Source organism: Cariama cristata, unplaced genomic scaffold (assembly GCF_000690535.1).
Source record: "Cariama cristata isolate BGI_N322 unplaced genomic scaffold, ASM69053v1 scaffold25219, whole genome shotgun sequence".
In the NCBI taxonomy this organism is placed as follows: Eukaryota; Metazoa; Chordata; class Aves; order Cariamiformes; family Cariamidae; genus Cariama; species Cariama cristata.
In genome coordinates, this window is record NW_009636766.1 from 21,894 (window position 1) to 29,077 (window position 7,184).

Below are 7,184 nucleotides of genomic sequence, written 5' to 3' on the forward strand. Positions count from 1 at the left end.
AGTTAGCGAGCGGCTGCGTGGGGCTGATCTGCCGGCTGGGGTTAAACCACGACTAGCTGTAATCCCATGCTGCCTTCAAGCACAACCTTCTGGTGCTTTTGATGCTGGTGTAAAACAAAGGGCTATGATGGTCGCTGCTGCCCTGCATGAACAGGAGACCTCAGCGGTGGCTGGGTTTCTGTGTTGGGTTTTGCCCTGGAGCTGCTGGTGTTTGTGAGCTGGCTGGTTGCATCTGGCTTGATTTTGGGTCTGAGCACCCAAAGACTTTAACAGTCGTGAGCTGGTGAGCAGACCCGGCAGGGTTCCAGCTTGCCTCCCCTTTCATGCCACCTGGGAACCCACTGGCCAAAGACCTGGCTCTGATCGCTTCTGCCCCTCCTCCTGTGCCTGGGCTGATGTTTATGGCTCTTGTTTCATCCCATCACATCAACAATATTCTTACAAAGCACTTCTCTCCAGACGGGTATTACCCGTGTTTTCCAGGTCAAACCCATCCAGATCCCCCCCCCGTCCCACACTTCTGCATCCCAACCCGCTCTGGCATGGTGAGCAGCAGTGACTACTCAGGAGGAGACCTCAGCCCTGGTCCTGTCCCTGTAGTTCTATTTAGGAAACTCCAGCTCTGTTTGCTTTGAGCTTAAGCCAAAGAAAACATTTTGTGGAAGGTGTGAGGTTACTTGGTGAGGGCCAACGCCCCTTTTACACAAGGATTTTGTCTTGCAACTCGATGAAAGAGAGTCCTATGGCGCAGCATCTCTTGTTCTGCAGCAGGGAGCTCCTCCAGCCCCAGAGGTCTTGCTTCTTTTTGGGGCTCAGTGGCAGCCCCAGCTGCTCTGCTAAGGGCCTGAGGCTCTCCTTGCCCATTTTGCCTCTCCCAGACTGTAAAGCAGTGGCTGAATCATGTTTGTTCTGCTTTGGAAACCAAATCTCCCCCTGCCATGTGCACACATCCACATATCCCTGCAAAATATGGCAGGACCTGCAATTCAGCGTGGACGTGATGCATCTGAGTGGGAAGACGGCAGCAGCTCCTCTGTGTTTGCCTTTTAGATAGGCGGGAGAGGCAGCCAGAGATCAGAGCATTGCCTAAGCACCCGTTTGGGAGCTGGGATAACGCCAGTGCAGATGTTCAGGGTGCAGTTCCTGGCCGTAGGTGGGAGAGATGGCCGATCCCTGTGGCTTTAGTCATGGAGCAGCATCATGCAGATGACAAAGGATTGATTTGACCCAAAAAGGCTTTGGCTGGCTTCGGTAGACATCTGGCCGGTGTGCTGGGATGTGGAGCTCGGTGTAGTCCCTGTGATGGAGCTTCGTGCTGTGGTGGGCAGCGGGCTGGGCTGGCACAGACCAGGATGGTGACTCCTTTGCTGTGGGAAGTGGAAGACCAGGGATGGGTGCTGTGGCTGAGGGTGCTACGCTGTGCTGGGACCTACTGGGATTTGCAGGACCTCGCTTTGGCTGGGGGCAGCAGGGTGAGCTCCCTGGAGAGGCGTCATACCCACGGTTGACTGTCGAGCCCCTTTGTGTCCTGGCTATCCAGCTTGGTCACGTCTCGTTCTTGGCCGTGCAGTGATTTGGGAACGTTACTGGTATGTCAGGAAGAGAGTCACTAAGGAAATCTCTCTAAGGATTACCTTTGTCTCTCCTAAACGCTGGTGAGTACATCACACAGAGCCTTTCTGGTGGCCTGGTGAACCCAAGAGCAGCTTTGTGTGGGTGCCTTCGTGTGCATTACCCAACAGTGTGAGCTATGTTACACGTGGATACCCTACACCCTCTACCAAAAGCTCTTTTATGTTGACGGACCTTATTTAAATGTCAGGCAATTATGCGTAAGCACAGCAGTCCTAACACCGACGTGCCAGATCAGCTGAGCTTCCCCGTGAACTGGTTCTGTGCGTAGCTGGCAGATACCTCCATCCAGCCCACCCTCCCTTTTTCCCAGCTCCTGTCAGTTAACCCCGGACCTGCTGAGCATCTCCAGCTTTGCGTGTGTCTGGCATGTACCTCTCGTCGATCTGTTCCTTGGGGCTTTCTGACACCAGGGCTGTGCTCCGGCAGTGGCGTGCTGTGGGAAAGCTTCTTTTGCCCAGGTAGATTTATCTATTGCATGTGGCTGGTGGGTCTGAAAGGCAATCGGTTGCACTACATAGTATTTACTGCCTCTCAGATGAAGTAGGTCACCAATCCATCTTGGATTTATTTTGTGTGATGCACAGGAGAAGACAGTGAGATCCTATTTCTTCCCTGTCCTCCTCCTTCCCACCTACAGGCAATAGGAAGGAGCACTGTGAAATCCCGAGGAGAAAGGCTTGATCTGGTGCCGTGCTGGCTCTTGGTCTGCCGGAGGGAGGCTGGTTGGTGCCAGGGCAGCTGGATTAATGACTGCCTGGGTGCTGGCTTTGGTTTGCCTTGAGATGTTGGGCTGCGAATGTCAGTGGCCCGGGAGATGCTGTCTGGGTGCCCTCTGCCAGTCGTCCCCAAGAATCTGCCCTGGTTTTGTGTCGGGCAGGGGATTCGTGCATGGTATTTACATTAGAAAAGGCATGCTTAAACATAAAATGTTTGTGTTATTCCTTCTATTGCTTTTTCTGGGTAAATGACTTCGAGAGGTGTCTTTTAAGATAAAATGAAGGGAGATAGACTCTTTTTCTGCTTGATAAAAAACTGTGCTGTGTCTGTTGTGAGTGTTTTGGAGTATTCTGTGACTGACTGGAGACGTGCTAAGTTTCCTCTGTTATCGGGAAGGAGCCACAGTGAAATACAAAACTTTCGCCATCCCTTTCCCTTATCTTGTTTAAAATTCTAGTTGGGGGTTTTACCCATGCCCATCTGGCCCTGGCCTGGCTGCTTTCCCCTCCTGCCCCTGGGGCCACATCCCTGAGACAAGGGTGATGCCAGGACACCAGAATGACTTTGGGAGATGGAGATGACCAGGAGGCAGGTCGGGCTGGGAAGCTGATGAGAACCCAGCAGAATAACTCAGTAAGGACAAAGAGATCCAACTCCGCATTAGCCAGCAAAAGCGAGGAAGGCAAAGCTGCTGTTTCTAAGGATAAGTCCTCCTCCTGAAAAAAAAATAAAAGCCGTTTTGGGTGTTACTGATAAGGAATCAACCAAATTCTTCCTTTCTGTGTCCCCATCTGTGCAAGAGATCATTCAGCCATTCAGCTAAAGCTTAGCACACAGAGCTTTTGAAAACATCTTGGTGCAAATGCTTGGAAAATGCTGCCATTTAAATCTATAATAGCTCTGTTAGGAAACATGCCCCAGGCATTGCGCATCAGCTCTTGGTGTTGCAGAGTATATGTCTGGTAATGCCTCCTGTCACCCAAACCATAAATAATGTGAATTAAACGCAACATCAGCCTGCCTGGGCTCACAGGCAGCCTCAGACCACAGGACAAAAAAGCGGTCCAGTGTGCCCAGCTGGGCTCCCAGTGAAGACTGGGGCTGTGTGACAGAGCCTGGTGTCCCCCCAGGCAGGAGACCCTCCCAGGTGAGCTTTGCTAGGACATCTGCCTGCTGCCCGTGGGTCTGTGTGTCCTGCTCTCCCTTGGGGCTTCTCCGTTGGGTGCAGCAAAGCAAAGTGGAAAGAGATCAGCACATCTTTTTCTCGGAAAGAAGTAACACGGTTTCTGGGAGCAAACCACTGAGTGCCGTCAACTTTGTGACACTCAGACGACTGTTGGTAGCTGGAAGTGTGGGTAAATCCTGCTTAGCCTGAGCTTTTGGTGGGAATATCAAGGTTAAAAGAGGGAGGTCTGTTAGATCCTCTGCTGATGTCTCCCCCTGTTCTTCTGATAAAATATGGAACTGGGAGATTTTGAAAGCACTGCTGCAGTTACTGAAATGCTTTTACATCACTTAGTGCTTGCTTCTGCCCACACATGCTTCTGAATAATCATAAGTTTCTTCTATAATTGTTTATTACGCATTTGCTATGGTGACACACTATCCTGCACTGTGGATGAGACTGTAGCCAAGCTGCAATTCTGCTCCGGGTGAGGAGCTGATTCTCGGGGTGCTGGCGGGGTGTGGGAGGGAAATCCTTCGGTAACCTTTCTGTCAAGCTCCCCCTGCCCAAGATGGCATCACAGCAGGTTGCACAGAAATTAATAACGTGATCACCTTTCTTGTGTATTTTGGTAACGGCAAGCTAATTAACAATGATGGGTCAACAGGTTTTAGGCTTTTAGGATTAGCACCAGGTTTAGAGGAGGATCACGTGCATGTCTGAGCTGCAGTGCTCGGATGTAGGCAGATAGGTTGCAGTGATTGATATATGACCCACTTTTTAAAGTGGTGTTTGTTTTTTTAAAAAGAAGTTACAGTCTTAACCCTCTTCTTCCCCCACCTGCCTCAGCCTTTTAAATCCCTCTTATTTAGGACAAAAAAAACGACTTTTGCTTTATCAGGTAAATAATGGCTTTTGGGTGAGATGGCCCAGTGCCCTAAACTTCACATTATTTTGAATCACCTCCTTGATGTGTTGCAGGGGTGAGTTGGCAGCTGAGGTGTTGGTGACATCTCATGTCTCAACAGACCAACAGAGAGTTGCTGAGACTCAGAGATCGGTGGAACTCCCCATGTGAGCTGTAGTTCAAGAAACTCATGATGTCCTGGTTTGTAAGGGCAGCTGTGATGCTCTTGCTGGTACTGGTCCATCTTGACCTCTGGCTGCTGTCATCATTGTACCTAAAGGCTATTTTGCAGTGGGGGTTGAAGGAAGGGAAGGTCCTCAAAGTCTTACATTCCCTACGAACTTAGGGTAAGACTGTACAGCTCCAAATAATGGTGGCACCCCCCAGTTTGTTTTTTTCAACCCAGGGTCCCAGCCCTGTAGCAACCACAGAAGAGATGAGTGGAACATCTGCCGTGTCAAAGACTGAGAGAAGGGCCAGATCTGCCTGCAGAGTCGTGCCTGAAGAGCTCCCTGGTCTCAGGTGGCCTCCTTGCAGGGAAGTGATGGAGCTGGATTGGCTTTAAATGTGTTGTCCTTTCTGAAAGTGGTTCGATGTGGGGACAAATCGTCTGGATGAATTGGTCAGGTCTCTGCATCTAATTGCTGAACCAGGGTGTATAGGTCTTCCTCCTGTCGTGTAGTACACAGCGAGATGCTTGTTGTGGGTACTGGGCTCTGCAGATGTTGGTTGTGTAAGCGCAGAGCACCTTGTGCCTGGCACAGCACCTTCCTGACATGACTGATGCTTGTACCAGCCTGGCCTGATCTGATGCCAGTGCTAACGCTGTGTTGGACAGGAGGTGGATGAGACACCTCCAGCCTGACTTATCATTTCCCAACCCTGCAAAATTTTGCCAACCTGCACTGGACATGGATAATTGCTCTCATCCTGCTGCCTGGGCTGACACGGCTAATGCAAACCACTGCTCCCTTGGTGGGCTGTGGGTGGAGGTCAAGGAGTTCCCTTGTGCGGCTGTACTTCGAGCCACTTGGCATAACAGAGAGATGGTGAGACCCTGCCTTCCTCTGGGTAGCTCTGTCGTGAAGCCTTTGCCGTGGTGACTAAACCTTTCCTACCCTCTTCATCTCCCGGTCATCATCATCACCTCTTCCTTTCCCCTATCCTTTCCAACTGCTTCTCTCTTTTTCTCTGAATACCGTTAACCTCAGCAGCATAAGGATAATCCTTCAGACAGGAGCTCGGCCAGCTCAACCCCTCTGAGAAAGCTCCTTCCTCCATCCCCAGCAGAAGATGGTCTGCCTGTCTCCTGCAGCTTTCCGTCACCCTCAAGGAAGAAGACCCAGGGCACTGAGCGATGCATGGCGAGGGGTGCAGTTAGCACCCTGCAGCGATTGCCAGGCAGTGAGCACGGGCAGCCTGCCTGCCTGCTGGGAGCGAGCCAGCCACATTGCATGGTGTGCTGGATACCAATAGGGTAATCAGTGCATAAGCTGCTAATTAAAATATAAGTATACTGCAGTGAGAAGGTGCTTGTGCAATGGACCTTGAAATGCACTGTTTGCATAGTTGATGAGAGAGAGTAAATGCTTTACAGTAACTCCACGCTGCACGTATGGAAACCCACGGGCCTGTCCTGCTGCCGCTGGCTCCCCGACCTGGTGATCCTTGTGCAGCCGAGAAGGACGTCCAGCTTCTACCTGGCTTCATCCCGGCGGCTGCAGCCCTTGCCTAGGGATAAAGTCTTGGTTCAGTTTATACTGAAATTGTGTGTATAGGTGCTGGTTGTGATGTTTAGGGAGGGAGGAGCGGGATGACCCGGCTGGTTTGGGGGGCAGTGGCCAGGCTGTGAGCATGCGGTGCGAGGAGCTGGCCGGGGGGCTGCAGCCTCTCGTGCTACTCGGTGACTCCTCGCCTGTGGTACCTGCTCTAAGCTGGCTGTTTGCTCACCCCCACCTGCATGCCGGAGGTGTGGGGGGGCTTTGGTTTAATCACTGTTTGCCAAAGTGCTTTGAGATCATTGGAGGAAAAATGTAGTCTTAGATGATTTGTATAACGAGCCAGACCCCAATTCAGTCTTCTCTCATTTTTGCCCGTCCATCAGGTCTGAGCAGTTCAACATTGACTCAGGTGGCAAAGTCAAACATGGTCAGTCCACCTGCTAAACAGATTGGCACACAAATTAAGGGTGAACTACAACAGATAATTCCTCTGATAATGAGCATGGAAAATTAAACAGAGAGGACAGGAATTAGGTGGCTCTCTATTTTACAAAGACTATTGTCAAGGAAGTTTCTTACCACCTTCGCTGGGCAGGGGCTGCCCTGCAGACCATGACTGCTGCTTTGCCTCCAGATGTATAAATTCCCAAGCATTTTCTGCTGATTTTATTTTTTTTTTTCCCCTCCTCCAAGCAGTTGTGCCCCTTCGAAGTGCCTCCTTCCCCCAAGCTTTGATCCTGCAGCAAAGTCTGAGTCATAGAAGATATTGATGCAGGGATGAGCGTGGCAGCAGGACCCCAAGGTGCTGCTGAAGCTCGGTGTGAGTTTTGGGTCAGGGTTGGCCTGAGGCTGAACTAAGACCCCAGTGCTGGTGCAGGGTTTTTTGTGAGCTCCTTGATGGAGTGCTTCTCAGAGAAATACTGTGATATTGGGGAGATGAGATGTGTGTGTGGGTCTGGGCTGAGGAGCCTGAACTGCTGCTCTTCAGCTCTAACCATGGAGAAACACATCTACCCCTCTGTAATGGGACAGAAAATGG